This window comes from Lolium perenne, chromosome 4 (assembly GCF_019359855.2).
Source record: "Lolium perenne isolate Kyuss_39 chromosome 4, Kyuss_2.0, whole genome shotgun sequence".
In the NCBI taxonomy this organism is placed as follows: domain Eukaryota; kingdom Viridiplantae; phylum Streptophyta; class Magnoliopsida; order Poales; family Poaceae; genus Lolium; species Lolium perenne.
In genome coordinates, this window is record NC_067247.2 from 53,993,794 (window position 1) to 54,012,634 (window position 18,841).

The window sequence follows — 18,841 nt, forward strand, 5'->3', positions numbered from 1 at the left end:
GAGCTTTATTAATAATCACACAAGATACATTGTCTTTACAACATCCAGAATTGAAATATCAAAATATTACAACACATTACATGAATTGAATAAATAGAAAATAGAAAATGAAAATTACAAAGATACTGTAAATGGCTAAACTAAATAAGAAAATCTTCATGATTTTCTTGTACATCACTTGATTGAACTTCTTGATCATTTCCTTAAACCTGCATAGGAAGACAACAAAGACAAGAAAATAGGGATTATGCCAAGTGGTAACACCACTTGGCAGGTTAGCAAATATGAACAAATTGAGAGGATAACTCAAACACTGCCGGGTGTCAAGCCAAAGGACCAAGTCCCAACCTCGTGAAGCACACAGGCAGCTCACGAGGATAGCTGCATGTGGCACAACACATACACAAGACATCGGTGAGTCACCAAAGTGACCAGACCCAAGCTGTCGACCGGGGAGAGCTTAGCAAAGCACCATATATAACCTTTTCGGTGCTCAAACCCTAGCCATTTGTTCATCCATCGACAGCAGCGGTGGTAAGTTCACCAAGAACGACCAAGAACACCAAGAACAGATGAACAGCTAGAGCTGTTCCATCTATTCCCAATCACCAGAAAATAAACCAAGCTTCACAAGCTCACCAGGAGGAGCAGGGCAAGCAACTCAACCATCAGATCAACACTGAAGAAAAACCTCTACACCAACATCAAAATCTAGGAGCTGGAGTGAGGTATACAACTCAACATGAACAAACCAGATGGTTTTGTTCATAAATAAGCATATGCATCAAACACACAGAAGCAAAAGGGTGTGAGTACCCTGTTTGTGTCATCATCTGGCTACTAAGCCATATGGTGCAAGTAAGAGTAGAGAGGCCACCTTTGGTTAAGCATCTAAAGGGAACAACAACTATGACACTTATGCATAATCGAAGAAATCCACAGAGATGAAGACACGACTAGCACGCCACATACTCAACACCTATAGCTATTGATTCCATCAGACTGATAGACAATATGTGTCTATTTAAGTTTGTCAACAGCAAAGAGCCACTGGGAGTCCAAATCTGGATCAACCAGTAAGCATCTAGTAATCACAGCAAGCCAACAAGATGTAGGAGCTTCCTGAACAGTCAAGAATGGCTGTTGAGGTAACCTCTACCACTTAAGCAACCAAACCATCAAACCAGCACATATATCATTACCCAGAAGGGTTCAAATGAAGCTAGGGTCCCCAATATGTGATTGGCATCCCTCTAGCTTAACTAATTCATTCATATGATCATCAACTGTGACGAGTTCACATCATTTATCTACTTAATGAATCAAAGCTACACAGATAAATGAAACAGAGAAGTAAGCTATGCACCAGGCCATGCAGATGATCCAGTGGATCATTGCAGATAGTAGCAGGGGCTTGAGCAAACACCAAGGAGTACAACACAAGCCACTGTGTTACACTGACATCAGGAGAGCATCAGCTAGACACAAGAAAGAAACAGCAGTCATTCACCAAGCAACTGATGATCATAAGATCATCAGGACTTGATCAAGCATGCTAGAACCAAGCCTAGCATCAACACTTTAACCATATAAATTAAATGGCCACAGAACAGGAATAATGGCATAGCAGACAATCAAAAATATGACAAATTATTGTATGCAGTAACTTATCATCAAGAGAGGGTACTGTCTAGACCAAAAGCATGCTCAAGGGAGCATGTCCATGAATTATAGCACACTGAAGAGCACCCAGGTGCACTGGCTCTTGCAAATTTGCAAGAGTTGCACACTGCAATCAAGCCAGAGTAGTATATATGAACACATTTGATGTCGTGCAAGCATAGAACCAAGAGCGAGAGGCACGAGGGAAGAACTCTAGCAAGTAAAGCAAGCTTTCACGGGCATATAGCTTAGCAATCTTGCGCAAAGAGCACACGCATAGCGCAGCAGCATAGCATAACAGAGCGAGCAAACATGGCACTGCAGAAGAACACAGCAGTGCTTGCGTAGGCAAGCACACCACAGCAGCAGGTCTAGAGGTGGAAGAAGGTCAGGCACAGGAGGGGAGCAGGAAAGGAGGCGCACTTACCCGGAGTCGAGGAGAGCAGCGCAGCCATGGCGGCCACGGCGGCACGCGTCGGGCGAACGACGGCGCCAGGCCATGGCCAAGCCAGGCTGTCGTCGGGCGCAGGGACCCCAAAGCACCACGGCGGGGCACGCGGCCACGCCAAGGCGTCGAGCTCGTCGGCAACGACGAGAGCGCGACGGTCGCCCGCGGCCATGTCACCGGTGCGTTGAGGAAGAACGGCGGCGGCGGGGAAGAGCAGATCGACGCGGATCAATCGAAGCGCCGTCGAACGGCGGTTCGATTGATACCCATCTCACCGCCGGCGGTGGCCGGAGTAGGCCGGATTAATTCGGCGACGGCGGCGGCGACCACGGGTCGCCAGAGCACGGGAGAGGATTAGGGTTAGTCGAGCGGCGCGTGGCGAGGGAGTGAGCGACCGCTCGGGTCGGTTGGACCCGAGCAGGTCTAACCCAACCTTTGGGCTCCACCGACAAGTGGGCCCAGGGGCAAATTTGGTATTTCACAAATTCTATAAATACTAAAACTTTAAAAATTCATACTAAATGTTTAAAAGCTCCACAAAAATAATTAAAAATATGAAAACCACTCAGTATAAAAATCTCTATCATAATAAAATATGAAATAGAATTTTTGGAGTTAAACAAGAATAAGTTCAAATTTGATGATTTAAATAATCATTTAAATCACATATATTATTTTCAATAATGAAAATAAGTCCATTAATGCATTTGGACTCCAAAAACACCTTGACAACATTTCAAGGTTGTATTTTACTTTAAATCAAGTATCCCCAAATCATTCTTAGTATTAACCTCTTACATGAAATATTAACGACATCGGAAGGGGGGAACAAACCCTAAAAATGGAATCATGCATACCTGCTTCTTTAACCATTGCCCTTATCGGACAATGATGCTATTTTTCAGAACAAGAGGACAAGGGTCAGTCCATACCTTCCAACTGCAGAACTTTGCAGTGTTCAGGCAAGTTCATCACTTGCTCATGTCATTTGAGTATTTTTATCAAATTACTTGCAAAGTATTATGGTTATCACTATTGCACAAAAATCAAAACCACTACTTTCATAACTACGAATATGACTATGTGGTGGGCAATGGAACCATGGATTGTGTTGATATGGTGGAGGTTCCATTGCACGGGCTTATATCCATCTAGGATTAAATAACAAATGTCGCCAGTGATTCTTGTGCCGTAATATCCGTGTTAACCATAAGATCCGGAGTGGGACGGAGTAGTCAAAAGTGTTTCCACCTCTCGTTCATCAACGGATGCGCTTTACCGTAGACACTTGTATCTGTCAGGGCAAGCGGTGGGCTGGGGAAGCCTAAAGTCCCCACGGCATAGTCCGTAGACACTTGTAGCTGGCAGGGCAAGCGGTGGGCTGGGGAAGCCTAAAGTCCCCACGGTATTGCGGTCTATGATGGGTTGCGGCTACGGCGAAGGAGTTTGGTTAACGAGTCCCAAACTGTTGTCGTGGTCGGGGTCCATCCTTAAGTGGTATAAGAGGACCGACGAGGACCCAGGGTCGGGGTATGCAACAAAGGGTGGGTGTTCGAGGTAGCGGAGGAACATGATTGGCTAGACCTTATACCGGGCCTCACACCTAAGGAAGTGTGGACGGGAAAGCTGCCCGGTTGGCACCAAGGTTAAGATCTCTTATGGGTAAAGCAACACACCTCTGCAGAGTGTAAAGAACTGTGACTGTCACTCCTCGTTCGGGATTGAGGAGCTGACGCGGCCGGAAAGGAGCTCCATGAAGTTCTAGTAAACCGGTGAAGGCTGACGGACATAGCTCTTTGAAATAAAAGCAATCTCTTGAAGAAATGTTTATCAAAATTTGCATTGGTATTAGACTTTCTGGTTTAATATCGTAGCTAGTGCATAAAACACCTCTTATCTATAATGAACTTGTTGAGTACGCTCGTACTCATACCACTCTTAAACCCCATGCTTAGATTGTCTGAACCGTCTGGAGGAGGAGGACTACGACAGCAATGATGGAGCCGAGATCATCGGCTACGAGGAACCAGACCTCTCAGGAGGTGTTGAAGGCGTAGACTACATCATAGTCTACGGATCCGGGGAGGCTTCCGGAGGAGAACAAGCCTAAGGATATCAGGAGGAGTAGTAGTAGCCGAGCAGCGCGAACTCTTACTATTTAGCTGCTCGTTTAAATAAATGTTTAGTTTTATGAGACAATGGTATTGTAAGTTAAGTTGGGTTCGCCTCGAACCCAGGAGTTATCCTCTCAGAACCCAAGAGGAGCTCCGAGACGACTTGTGTATGATGATTGTAATAATATGTGAATGAGTTATGGACCCTGCTATGTTCTGTTGTACTACTCTGAGGGATGTAATATTTGCGGAATGGTACTTCGCGAATGTTATATCAACGACTGGCATACTACAACATGCAGTGGTATGCAGGGTCACCACACTAAACTAGTTCAATCATAATCACCTCTAATTTGCATAACCATTCATCGATTCGAGATTAGGTCTAAATGAAAAAGATGCGCCTCGACGTTGTGATTCCATTCTCGTGATCGGTTCGTCGTTTCGTCGAGTGTTTCAAACTCGGTTTCGTGTTTCTTTTTAGCCCTTTTTGGACGAAACTTGTCAACTTTTCGCACACGGTCGATTGTTTCAAGTTTTCTTCGCGGAGTAGCTTCACCTCACCATTTCGCACTACTTTCGTGTTCAAAGTTTTCAGTTTCAACCTTCGTAACGAGTAGATCCAAAACTTCGTACAACACACTATGAAGACGTAGATGGGCTCATATACAAATGCCAAAATGAAAAACTATGAACACAAAAGTCGTGCGCGATGGTGAGATGAAGCTACTCCGCGAAGGAATTTTGAAACGTGCGAACATATGCAAAAAAAAAGCTTCAAAGGGGACACGAAAAAGCCATTCAATACTCGACGAAACCAAAAACCATTCATGGCAATTGATTCTTAACATCAATACAAATCTTTTTCGTGTACAACATGTTTCAAACGCAACCACCATTTTGTAGATGGGGGATGATCAAAACGTTTAAAAAAATAGATTAGTGACAAGGTTAGGTATACACCATGAAGGGTCCACTTCCGCGCTCGTCGGAGCTGGCCTGTTGGAAACAGTCGAATTGAGCATTCTTCTTGAGCCATGTTTTGCGTGCATCTCGGCTGCTTTGAGAACCATGATATGAAGTGATATTTTTTCCGTTGTAGCCTACCAAACGTCTGTTTTTTTGGCCCAGATAATGCGAGAAAGTCTTTCACGAGCAACCAATCATGCCTATGATGCCTTGTAATTTTAAATTTAGATCTAGGAATAATTTCAAGGATGATGTTATGCAAGTATTTGTTTAAAAAAGGATATAAGTCTGATTGACTAGTAAGAAAGGCGGAAAAAGGGAAGAATAAACCTGAAGATATGGTGTCTAATCTAACTAGCCCTTTAGAAGAGGAGGAATTCTCAAGTTGGTGCCCGCCACAGTTGCAGAGCTAGGATTTTTGTAAGGGGTATGTAAAGAGCCAAAGACACAAAATTTGTTTTTTAAGCGGAAATAAGTTATAGAAGTTCCCAATAACAAGAGCAAAACTATAAATTGTTAATGGGACTGACAACATCACGAATATTTAAAATTAAAGAAAAAGTTCTAGGATTGCTAATATTTTCAGTTGATTTTGGGTTTGAATATCAATAGATATTGGCGTTGACGTTGAGGTGAAGATGTGGTATGGGTTAGCAACAACCCCAATTAAATTATTTGGACCTACCTGTTATAAGCGGGATTAGGGATACTTTCAGCAAGAAATATATTGAAGAGTTAGCAAAAAAAAATAAGCTTTTTTTTGTAGGCAGAAGACATGGATACCTGCAGAATAGCAATCATTTGTCAAACATACTTGTGCCACTGGTTATGATGCAAAAGCCATTAAAGTTATTATATTGCTTAAAACAGTGAAGTGTCAGCTTAATCACCGCAGAACTTCACTAAACCTCAAACGTGGAATCAAACAGGCAATACAATTAGAAAAAAATACAGCATATTAATTTGTACTGTGGCACCTTCAACTTCTATTGCTAACATGTACTCCCTCCGTTCTTTTTTAATTGACTCGGATTTAGTACAAGTTTGTACTAAATTTGAGTCAATTAAAAAGGAACGGAGGGAGTAGTACTCAAGGTTTTTGCTACATCTGATGAGTCACCGTCAAAACATCAGTGGTTCCAATGCTCAATTTAACTGCTTATCAGATATTTCAACAAACTTATTTGATTCATGGGAAAACGAGGGGTCCATGGAGTTCAAAGTAGAAATAACTGGAGTATGTTCTAGGTTCTATTACCTCTGTCCTCTTTTAATTGACGTCCCTATGTACCTCGCTTCCTGCATGACACAACTCCCCGCGTGGATTAAAAAGGAACTGAGGGAGTAGCTCGTAGGCGCATGCTTCGTGGATATTATGCGAGCGTGGGCCAAGGCGCGATGTCTTCGTTCAAAGTCCGGCCCAAAAGCCCAATAATCGAGAGTTCAATTCAGAGCAGAACGTCGACTGATCCCAGCCGTCCACGTGTCCAACTCGGCTAGGGTTTGCGTTTTCCAGCAACCGAGCCCTATAAGTACGAGGCGGCAGCCCTCGCAGCCATCCATCTACTGAGATCGAGATCTTCCACACACCGCCGCCGCAGCAAACCGGAGAGCGAGACCTACTGAGCGCACCGCACCGCCGCCGAGATGAGGGCCAAGGTTTGTTTGTACCTTGCCCGCGCTCTCTCGTCTACTGCTGTAGTTACATGATTCTCTGCTGTTGTATGTGTGCTCGAGTTCGTCAATTTCTTTGCGATTCCTCGCGGCATGCTTGTGTTTGCGGTTCTCTGTGATGATCAACACTGATTAGATGTCCGATATAATCCATTCCATTCAACCGTGGGGACAAAACGAGGCATTTGTCTGAGAGAACTGCTTATATTCTGATTCCATTTGCTGATTCTGTTGTCTTAGTTACTGTGATATTAGTGTTATGTCTAGTTATGTGATATTAGATGTAGTTATCTGTGTGTCTGTCGTTTTCCCTCTGCTTTCGTTGTTTGCGGTTCTCTGTGATGATCAACACTGATTAGATGTCCGATACAATCCATTCCATTCAACCATGGGGACAATACGAGGCATTTGTCTGAGAGAACTGCATCTATTTTTGTGTCGATTTTCTTACTGTGATATGGTAGGTAAGTGTATGTAACTTTTATTTCTCAAGCTGGTCTTTCTTTTGGTCTCCCTTCTTCAATTGTTCTCGGTGATGATGAAAATAGATGACGAGTCTGAAGAAATCCATTCAATCAAACCATGTGGACAAACGAGGCATTTGTCTGAGAGAACTCTATTTCTGTATCTTCTGCTTGCTTTTTCTTAGTAGTTTGTTTATTTGTAGTTCTGTTTCTTTGGCATGATGAGGAATACAATGGCGTCTGATCTATTTGATGATAAAATCCTCCTACTCATTCTGAATGTCAAATCACCTGCCTTTATCCTTTTGTATAAAGATTTACATTTATTAGTTTTCTCCTTGGTATTCTTAGTGCTAGAGCTATACAAAAAACATATTTGTGTTCTTGTTCAATCAAAATTCGTAGTTTGGAACATGATGAAGAACAATTGGTCCGTGTTTCTGATTATCTCGTGATGATATCCAATGAAACACTCAATGCTTCTGATTCTAGTAGTATCTAGTCAAATCTATTTTGGCTCTGTTTTGACTTACTGTTCTCTGTTTTCGTAAAGCTTCACCTCTGTGTACTGATGGTATGTATGTTGACTACAATTTGCAGTGGAAGAAGAAGAGAATGAGGAGGCTCAAGAGGAAGCGCCGAAAGATGAGGCAGCGATCCAAGTAGGCTGCTTCGAGAAGAGGAAGCATCTTCTAACATCTGGCAGCTAGACGTTGAGGGATGATGGCATCGTGGTCTAATGATTCCTGATCTGTTCTGTAGTTTATGGTTGTGGAATATGTTTACCTGTGTTTGTTTCAAATATAAGACTAAGTTATTGTAATGTGAGGATTTTATATGTTTCTGTTTCTTGATCGTATGCACTTGGAGCTTGTTCTGTTTATTTTGCCATGTTCTTGTTTGATGCCCAGCTACTGCTATCTTCGATCTGAATTGATAGTGATTGTGGTTTCTTGTGTGAGCAAACTTGTGTTTCGGTTTATTGATCAATTAGAATTACGTTGCCATGTTAGTTTGGTTAGTCTTTGACCCGAGGTGGACGTCAACTCTGGCTTGGATTGAAATATAATTGTTTGAAAAAAAGATGAAAAGGGCGCATCATCGCACATCTTTTGCGATCGTCTCACTTCCTTTTGTTCGAAGCTGAATTAAACCACATTCCACCGCAGGGCAGGTTAAACATACATCACTTCTCATTCGCTTCGTCGCACATCTTTTGGGATCGTCTCACTCTTTTGTTAGAAGCTGAATTAAACCACATTCCAACGCAGGGCAGGTTAAACATACATCACTTCTCATTCGCTTCGTCGCATATAACTTTTTGATCGGCAATTTCATATTAGCGCTCCTACATTCATCGTATACCTATAATCTGGGATTGTTGAAAAATATCAAATCCCGGCTTTGCCATAAAAACGAAATGTCCATGTGCATCCTCATCCCCTGCTAGCCAAACGTACTCTCAATTTCAGGGAAAAAAGGTGGGGTTCATTGCTTCCACACCCACCTTCACGTACCCATGCTACTTAATCCATACGATGACCCATATATACATCTCCCAGGGATTCACCCGACAACCTCGATCTCAGCATATAGGTAGTCCAATGTAGCATTCAGTTTGGTGAATGACAATACATGCTAAAGAAAAAAGACGATGAGTTACATAAGGCAAAAACAACGCGGATGTTCTGATGGTTTATGTATGCAAAAAAACATGGTGATTGAATTCTAAGAATAGAGGGTATCGGGTGGGAATCTATTAGCCACAAGAAATTTGTAAGTTGTTTGTCTGCACAACATTGAGCCTACATAGTTTTACCTCGTTGCCAGACTTTTACGCTAGTAGCTAAGCGTATGGTTTCTCCTAACATTTTCTTCATGGGTCTCCGGCTCATGCGCCTTATTGTTATCAAGTGCAACTTCGATGCACCTCCAAACTAATTTGAAGACATCGACCATGGAACCAACATGTGAATATACGACTTGCATGCACTAATCTTCTATCTAGAACCTTCTAGAAATCTGGAATAAACAGTTAACATTGTGTGATGGCAAATCTGAACTGAAATATGGAGGAAACATGCATAAAACCTCTTTATGCAGTACGACTCACAAGTAAGTGAGTACATAAGCTTCACATTCCTCCTCTTTTGTCATCATGCTCCTCCTCCTTGTTTCACCCTAGTCGGTAATCTATGCAAGGATGAAGATAGTCAATGTTCGATGCAATATAAACAAATGAAGGATTCATCTTTTATTAAATCTAGCTTGTAGCTTTTCAAATGTAATTAAGCAGTTTTAACTAAACGTTGTGGAATATGTTTTCCTGTGTTTCTTCCAAATATAAGACTTTATGTTATTGTAATGTGAGGATTATATATGTTTCTGTTTCTTCATCTTATGCACTTCTAGCTTGCTCTGTTTATGTTGCCATGTTCATTGTTTGATGTCCAACTACTGCTATCTTCGATCAGAATTGATCTAGTGTTTGCCTTTTCTGGTGTGAGTGAGCTTGCTCTGTTTACGATGCCATGTTATTTGGTTAGTCTTCTACCCGTGGTGGACAACTCTGGTTTGTATTGAAATATAATTGTTGGGGAAAGATTTAAGGGCGCATCCTCTACGTCTTTTGCTATCGTCTTACTATCTTCTTTTGTTCGAAGCATCATGCAGCTGAAACATCATTCCAACACAGGGCAGATCAAACATATATCACTTTCCATTGGCTTCATCGCATATAACTCGTCCATTTTGATCGGCCTATTTCATATTAGTGCCTGGGATTGCCGAAAAATATCAAATCCAGGCTTGAAAACGAAAGGTCCATGTGCGGCCTCATCCCCGGCTACTGCCGGATTGGTGGCCTTGTGCGCCAAAGCTTATCTTGTACTGCACGTGCTCTCGATTTCATGGGAAAAAGGCGGGGTTCATTTCCTCCACACCCACCTTCATGTACCCATGCTACTTAATCGATACCTTCATGTACCCATATATACATCTCTTAGGGATTCACCAGACAACCTCGATCTCAGCAAATAGGTAGTCCAATGTAGCATTCAGTTTGGTGAATGATAATATACATGCTAAAGAAAAAAGACGATGAGTTGGCAAAAACAACATGGATTTTCTGATGGTTTCTGTATCAAAAAAAACATGGTGATTGAATTCTAAGAATAGAGGGTATCGGGAGGGAATCTCTTAGCCACAAGAAATTTGTAAGTTGTTCGTCTGCACAAGAATGAGCCTACATAGTTTTACCACGTTGGCAGACTTTTACGCTAGTAGCTAAGCGTATGGCTTCTCCTAACATTTTCTTCATGGGTCTCCGGCTCATGTCCCTTATTGTTATCAAGTGCAATTTCGATGCACCTCCAAACTAATTTGAAGACATCGACCATGGAACCAACATGTGAATATACAACTTGCATGCACTAATCTTCTATCTAGAACCTTCTAGAAATCTGGAATAAACAGTTAACATTGTGTGATGGCAAATCTGAACTGAAATATGGAGGAAACATGCATAAAACCTCTTTATGCAGTACGACTCACAAGTAAGTGAGTACATAAGCTTCACATTCCTCCTCTTTTGTCATCATGCTCCTCCTCCTTGTTTCACCCTAGTCGATAATATATGCAAGGATGAAGATAGTCAATGTTCGATGCAATACAAACAAATGAAGGATTCGTCTTTGATTAAATCTAGCTTGTAGCTTTTCAAATGTAATTAAGCAGTTTTAACTAAATGTGATCTGAAAAAAATGTTCATATTATGTATTCTCATTGTATTGATCAGTCAACAAGATTTTTTTTTGTTACACTTCTTGTTTTAAAGAATTATAGCATTCCTTTCACTATTCAAAGTAAACCCTTTGCAAAGAAGGTATAACAGAGCACCAAAGATCTTGGCATGATAAACATGTTGTATTGCCGTAAATATAGTTTTTTTTACAAAATACCTGAATAAGAAGAATTATTTACTATCTAAATTAAATGTCATTTAAGACTGCTCATAGTGGGAGTAACTTAGCTAGTAACATCACACACTCTAAGGTATTATGGTGACATGGCATAACAATAAATGAATGAAGAGAGAGAGGTGGTAACTAGTTATGTTACCATAACATCACACACCCCAAGACAAAATGAGTCTACAAATTAATAAATGAAACTTTGCATGATACCACCTCTAAGTTACTTTCCACTATGAAGGTAATAACATGGACTAGTAACTTACTCCCTCCGTTCTCTTTTAGTCTACATTTTAGAAAATATCAGATAAATTAGTAGTGCATTTATTAGTACTACTTAAATTGTTAAATATCCAATCCAAGCTACATTGGAAATACTGTCATCCAATAGATAAAGGAGGAACACTTCCTTTTTCGTATTCTTGTTGACTAAAAGTTAGAATGTAGAGTATTTCAAAATAAATTTTAGACATAGAATAAGGAGTATATATGCATGGCACTCCCCACTATGAGTAGCCTAAAACACGGATGTCCCAAGGTGGAATCAGACGACCAATAAAATGGAGGGCGAGCGTGGGAGTTGGTTGAGAACTTTACTAGTATTCACTCTATATAGCGATCTAGGATCCGGACCATTGTATTCAACAAAGTCTAGCTAGTTCCATCTACCAGGCACAAAAGGAGTATCTCTTAAAGCAAAGGGATTTTATCTAGTTACTGCTATAAATATTTTTTATGGTTATATATAGATAGATAGTTGTTGTAGTGGCTTTGCACTCGAATATTAGAATGATAAATTGACTCGAGATAGCTTAGTTGCAACACCCACCCAAGATAATCTTGGGTTCGTGGAAACGTAACAGTGTGGCATGCTAGGCCTGAACGTATTTTCTTCTGTTGAGCATGAGAGACCTCAGGATACTAATCTCTACCTATAAGGCTACATATAGAAGTTCCGCAAGCTCCTTTTGGCCTTTGCACAAGAGCGTAGAGTCCTACAATCCACCTCACCCATCTGCCTAAGAACGCTTCGGAGCAGTTATCAGCTCCTCTTCAGAGCAACCACGTCAGGAGTGTCGTCGCGGTCGTGCACATCGGGGCTGTCGTGGACTCCTTCATTTGGAAGTGGCTTTCTCTTGAAGCAAATGAAAACGAACTTGCTGGCTCGGACTCTCCGGCATGAAAGGAACACACCCCTCGTTCAGTGGGAAGTCATGAAAATGAAAATGAAGTAGTTAATGGGAGGGCTACTGTTATCCTTTTTCTTGTATGTGTTCCTAAAACAAGTAAATGTTTTGAGGTCTCAAAAAAGGGTGTTTTCCGTAATCACGAGACCTTGCCAGGGAGACGACTCCATCCTCGATGAGTGGCACTCGTGCTTGACTTGTAGACATAGGCTAAGGCGAGGCGAACAGTAGCCCAACTCGAGGTGGGCGTTGTCATGACCTAAGCTGTTCGATAACGTGTGTCATGTGATTTGTGTTTTCCGCTCAAGCTCAATATAAAACACGGAGATCTCCTATGGGTACTCAAAAAAGGAGTATTGCCGCAGGTAATGTGCTATAAGATTTATTTTATATTTCTCATGAGATACACACATTAGTATCGGCCGCGCATAATCTATTTCGCACGAAAAAGGTTCATTTATTCATGGTTGTTTTATTTTTTGAAATCACCCTTTGTATGCCAAAATTTCACAAGCAGAAGTCCCAATTGTTTCCACAAATTTTCATTTGAAAGAGTATCCAGCTTGGGTTTCTCATCCTCTGGTGGCACGATGGACTAGAACCAGATCTGTGTTGCCCTTCTGGCGGCGTCTAGAACCGACCTTTCTTGATCATTACTCTAATGATTCCCCTACCCGTCATCTGTTGTTGCAACATGGCTTCCAGGGAAGAACCCCCGAAACGCTCCCCTCACGTCGCCCCCTCTAGGCAACTGAGGGGGCAAAACTCTAAAGCGTCGCCACCCCGACCACCCCTTCTCCTCCTCCCCTCCTCGTCTCCCTTAGAGGTGACACTGGTCGAAGGTCGTGCCGCCGACAAAGGGGGTGGCGGGGATTTTACCATTGGCCCATGGTCCTCGGCTCCGTGTCACGACAATTTGGAGGCTGGTCGCTGTGCAGTGGCCACGACGTTGTCGACGCCCATGGCGCTAGTTCCCTCCTCTGAGGTTTCGTTGAGGTCCCCCCCCACCCAACCCCCATGCCCTGGGTGAAAATCCTAGCCCCTTCTTGGGCAGTGGTGGCGTCACGACATCGTTCCCCTTCTTGAAAGCATCGTATGGGGCTACCGGGGTGGTTGGCAAGTTTCATTTGTTGTCTATGGTTGTTCTTGGCAATGCTTCTTTCGCGGCATCGAGCCAGGTCTGGAGGTTGCTCTGTAAGCTTTGGTCTGGTGGTGGCTGCTGCTCTTTGTTTGCCGGTCTTCCTATTGCGTCTTCGCTCATCAGCTTGTTGTCCTCTGGGCGGTGATGTGGGCTGGCGGTAGCCGTGGCGTGGTATCTGGTGCGACAGTTGGTCTTGGTCTCTTCTATGAACTTTGTGTCGACTCATGGTATCTGATACGTCTCAAACGTATCTATAATTTCTTATGTTCCATGCTTGTTTTATGACATTACCTACATGTTTTGTTCACACTTTATATCGTTTTGATGCATTTTCCGGAACTAACCTATTGACGAGATGCCGAAGTGCCAGTTCCTGTTTTCTGCTGTTTTTGGTTTCAGAAATCCTAGTATGGAAATATTCTCGGAATTGGACGAAATCAACGCCCAGCATCTTAGAATTCCACGAAGCTTCCAGAACACCCGAGAGCCACTAGAGGAGAGCCACAGGGGGCCCACACATGGGGCTGGCGCGGCCAAGGCTGGGCCCGCGCTGCCCTATTGTGTGGCGGCTCCGTACCCCCTCCGACTACGCCTCTTCGCCTATTTAAAGGTCCCTGACCTAAAACATCGAGACGGAAAAGCCACGGTACGAGAAACCTTCCAGAGCCGCCGCCATCGCGAAGCCAAGATCCGGGGGATAGGAGTCTCTGTTCCGGCACGCTGCCGGGACGGGGAAGTGCCCCCGGAAGGCTTCTCCATCGACACCACCGCCATCTTCATCAACGCTGCTGTCTCCCATGAGGAGGGAGTAGTTCATCCTCGAGGCTAAGGGCTGTACCGGTAGCTATGTGGTTAATCTCTCTCCTATGTACTTCAGTACAATGATCTCATGAGCTGCCTTACATGATTGAGATTCATATGAGCTTTGTATCACTATTAGTCTATGTGCTACTCTTGTGATGTTATTAAAGTAGTCTATTCCTCCTTCACGGTGTAATGGTGACAGTGTGTGCATCGTGTAGTACTTGGCGTAGGTTATGATCATAATCTCTTGTAGGTTATGGAGTTAATTATTACTATGATAGTATTGATGTGATTCATTCCCCCTTCATAGTGTAAAGGTGACAGTGTGTATGCTATGTTAGTACTCGGTTTAAATTGCAAAGATCTATTATGCTCTAAAGGTTACTTAAATATGAATGCCGAATGTTGTGGCGCTTGTTAACTCCGGCTTGAGGGAGCTCTTGTAGCCCTACACAACGAATGGTGTTCATTATCAAACAAGAGTATATGTAGCACAAAGGAAGAGAACTTATTTATTTATGTGATCAATGTTGAGAGTGTCTACTAGTGAAAGTATGATCCCTAGGCCTTGTTTCCAAATACTGCAATCATCGCTTGTTTACTGTTTTACTGCATCTTTACTTCCTGCAATATTACTACCATCAACTGCACGCCAACAAGCACTTTTCTGGCGTCGTTACTACTGCTCATATTCATTCATACCACTTGTATTTCACTATCTCTTCGCTGAACTAGTGCACCTATAAACCTGACAAGTGTATTAGGTATGTTGGGGACACAAGAGACTTCTTGTATCGTGATTGCAGGGTTGCTTGAGAGGGATATCTTTGACCTCTTCCTCCCTGAGTTCGATAAACCTTGGGTGATCCACTTAAGGGAAACTTGCTGCTGTTCTACAAACCTCTGCTCTTGGAGGCCCAACACTGTCTACAAGAATAGAAGCACCCGTAGACATCAAGCACTTTTCTGGCGCCGTTGCCGGGGAGGAAAGGTAAAAGGCACTCATACTCCGGTTCCAGGTAACTAAGTACTTTTCTGTTGCCGTTGTGTGTGTGCTCAAAGCTATTTCCTTTAGATCCCGCAATTGCATCTTTTTGTTTCTTGTTAAACACTAGTAAGGCATAATGGAAAACATCTGTGAGCTTTTTAAACTATTTCCTGAGTCAAGACATGAATGGTTTAATGCGAAAATTAAAAAACCTATGGAACCTTATTTGCATGCTGGTAGCAATGATATTAGTATGAACGCTTTGAACACCATTGTTGATAATGATATAGAAAGTTCTAAGCTTGGGGAGGTCGGTTTTGATGAAAATGATCTCTTTAGCCCTCCGGGTATTGAGGAGAAAGTTTATGTTGATTATGATATGCCTCCCATATATGATGATTATAATGATAGTGGTCTTCTGGTGCCGCTTACTATGGAGGATAAAGTTTATTATGATGATACTATACCTCCTATATTTGATGATGAGAATAATAATGATAGCTACTTTGTTGAATTTGCTCCCACTACAACTAATAAAATTGATTATGCTTATGTTGGGAGTAGTAATAATTTTATGCATGAGACTCATGATAAGAATGCTTTATGTGATAGTTATATTGTTGAATTTGTTCATGATGCTACTGAAAGTTATTATGAGAGAGGAGAATATGGTTGTAGAAATTTTCATGTTACTAAAACACCTCTCTATATGCTGAAATTTTTGAAGTTACACTGGTTTTATCCTCCTATGCTTGTTGCATTATGCTTCATGAATTTGTTTATTTACAAGATTCCTTTTCATAGGAAGTGGGTTAGGCTTAAATTTGTTTTGAATTTGCTTCTTGATGCTCTCTTTTGCTTCAACTCTTATTTCTTGCGCGAGCATCATTAAAATTGCTGAGCCCATCTTAATGGCTATAAAGAAAGCACTTCTTGGGGGATAACCCATGTGTTTATTTTACTACAGTACTTTTATTTTATATTTGAGTCTTGGAAGTTGTTTACTACTGTAGCAACCTCTCCTTATCTTTATTTTATTGCATTGTTGTGCCAAGTAAAGTCCTTGATAGTAATGTTGATACTAGATTTGGATTACTGCGCAGAAACAGATTTCTGTCTGTCACGAATTTGGGCAGGGTTCTCTGTAGGTAACTCAGAAAAATCTGCCAATTTACGTGCGTGATCCTCAGATATGTACGCAACTTTCATTCAATTTGGGCATTTTCATCTGAGCAAGTCTGGTGTCTCTAAAAAATTCGTCTTTACGGACTGTTCTGTTTTGACAGATTCTGCCTTTTATTTCGCATTGCCTGTTTTGCTGTGTTGGATGGATTTCTTTGTTCCATTGACTTCCAGTAGCTTTGTGCAATGTCCAGAAGTGTTAAGAATGATTGTGTCACCTCTGAACATGTGAATTTTTGATTATGCACTAACCCTCTAATGAGTTGTTTCGAGTTTGGTGTGGAGGAAGTTTTCAAGGGTCAAGAGAGGAGGATGATATATGATTAAGAAGAGTGAAAAGTCTAAGCTTGGGGATGCCCCCGCGGTTCATCCCTGCATATTTCAAGAAGACTCAAGCATCTAAGCTTGGGGATGCCCAAGGCATCCCCTTCTTCATCGACAACTTATCAGGTTTCTTCTCTTGAAACTATATTTTTATTCGGTCACATCTTATGTACTTTACTTGGAGCGTCTGTTTGTTTTTGTTTTGTTTGAATAAATTCATGCTTGTGTGGGAGAGAGACACGCTCCGCTGTTGCGTATGAACACATGTGTTCTTAGCTTTATTCTTAATGTTCATGGTGAAGGTTGAAACTGCTTCGTTCATTGTTATATGGTTGGAAATAGAAAATGATGCACGTGGTAATTGGTATAATGTCTTGAATAATTTGATACTTGGCAATTGTTGTGCTCATATAGATCATGTTTAAGCTCTTGCATCATGTACTTTGCACCCATTAATGAAGAACTACATAGAGCTTGTTAAAATTTGGTTTGCATGATTAGTTTCTCTAGAGTCTAGATATTTTCTGGTTAAGGTGTTTGAACAACAAGGAAGACGATGTAAAGTCTTATAATGCTTACAATATGTTCATATGTGAGTCTTGCTGCACCGTTTTATACTTGAGTTTGCTTCAAACAACCTTGCTAGCCTAGCCTTGTATTGAGAGGAATTCTTCTCGTGCATCCAAATCCTTGAGCCAAAAACTATGCCATTTGTGTCCACCATACCTACCTACTACATGGTATTTCTCTGCCATTCCAAGCAAATACTTCATGTGTTACCTTTAAACAATTCAAAAGCTATTATCTCTTATTTGTGTCAATGTTTTATAGCTCATGAGGAAGTTTGTGGTGTTTTATCTTTCGATCTTGTCATTTACTTCAGACAGACTTTCACCAATGGACTAGTGGCTTCATCCGCTTATCCAATAACTTTGCAAAAAGAGCTGGCAATGGGGTTCCCAGCCCCAATTAATTAACTTGCATTAATAATTCTCTTCACATGTTTTGCCCTGATCTATCAGTAAACAACTTAATTTTGCAAATAGACACTCCTTCATGGTATGTGATTGTTGGAAGGCACCCGAGGATTCGGTTAGCCATGGCTTGTGAAAGCAAAAGGTTGGGAGGAGTGTCATCCATAAATAAATTAAAAACTAAACTAAAATACATGTGTAAACAAAAGAGAAGAGGGATGATCTACCTTGCTGGTAGATATAACGTCCTTCATGGGAGCCGCTCTTGAAAGTCTGGTTGATAAGGTAGTTAGAGTACCCATTACCATTCGTTGACAACAGCAAACACCTCTCAAAACTTTACTTTTATGCTCTCTATATGATTTCAAAACTTAAAAAACTCTAGCACATGATTTAATCCCTGCTTCCCTCTGCGAAGGGCCTTTCTTTTACTTTATGTTGAGTCAGTTTACCTACTTCTTTCTATCTTAGAAGCAAACACTTGTGTCAACTGTGCATTGATTCTTACATGTTTACCTATTGCACTTGTTATATTGCTTTATGTTGACAATTATCCATGAGATATACATGTTACAAGTTGAAAGCAATTGCTGAAACTTAATCATCCTTTGTGTTGCTTCAATGCCTTTTACTTTGAATCTATTGCTTTATGAGTTAACTCTTATGCAAGTCTTATTGATGCTTGTCTTGAAAGTATTATTCATGAAAAGTCTTTGCTATATGATTCAGTTGTTTAGTCATTATCTTTACTATCACTTCATTCACTTCATATGCTTTACAATAATGTTGATCAAGATTATGTTGGTAGCATGTCACTTAAGAAATTATCATTGTTATCGTTTACCTACTCGAGGGCGAGTAGGAACTAAGCTTGGGGATGCTTGATACGTCTCAAACGTATCTATAATTTCTTATGTTCCATGCTTGTTTTATGACATT

General features: G+C 41.5%; 1 long non-coding RNA gene and 5 other non-coding genes across 6 annotated transcripts; all 6 read left to right on the forward strand.

Annotated features, from left to right (window-relative positions):
• The first annotated feature begins 6,684 nt into the window (after nucleotides 1-6,684).
• Nucleotides 6,685-8,214, forward strand: LOC127292569 (uncharacterized). Its single transcript, XR_007845212.1, has 2 exons — nucleotides 6,685-6,852; nucleotides 7,932-8,214. It is a non-coding gene; the product is annotated as an uncharacterized lncRNA (long non-coding RNA).
• LOC127297820 (small nucleolar RNA SNOR75) lies at nucleotides 6,978-7,065 on the forward strand. The gene has a single exon (XR_007849510.1). It is a non-coding gene; the product is annotated as a small nucleolar RNA SNOR75 (small nucleolar RNA).
• On the forward strand, nucleotides 7,201-7,288 carry LOC127297821 (small nucleolar RNA SNOR75). The gene has a single exon (XR_007849511.1). It is a non-coding gene; the product is annotated as a small nucleolar RNA SNOR75 (small nucleolar RNA).
• On the forward strand, nucleotides 7,395-7,481 carry LOC127297815 (small nucleolar RNA SNOR75). Its single transcript, XR_007849504.1, has one exon. It is a non-coding gene; the product is annotated as a small nucleolar RNA SNOR75 (small nucleolar RNA).
• Nucleotides 7,545-7,610, forward strand: LOC127297714 (small nucleolar RNA Z105). The gene has a single exon (XR_007849405.1). It is a non-coding gene; the product is annotated as a small nucleolar RNA Z105 (small nucleolar RNA).
• On the forward strand, nucleotides 7,740-7,821 carry LOC127297695 (small nucleolar RNA SNORD18). Its single transcript, XR_007849388.1, has one exon. It is a non-coding gene; the product is annotated as a small nucleolar RNA SNORD18 (small nucleolar RNA).
• Nucleotides 8,215-18,841: the final 10,627 nt, after the last annotated feature.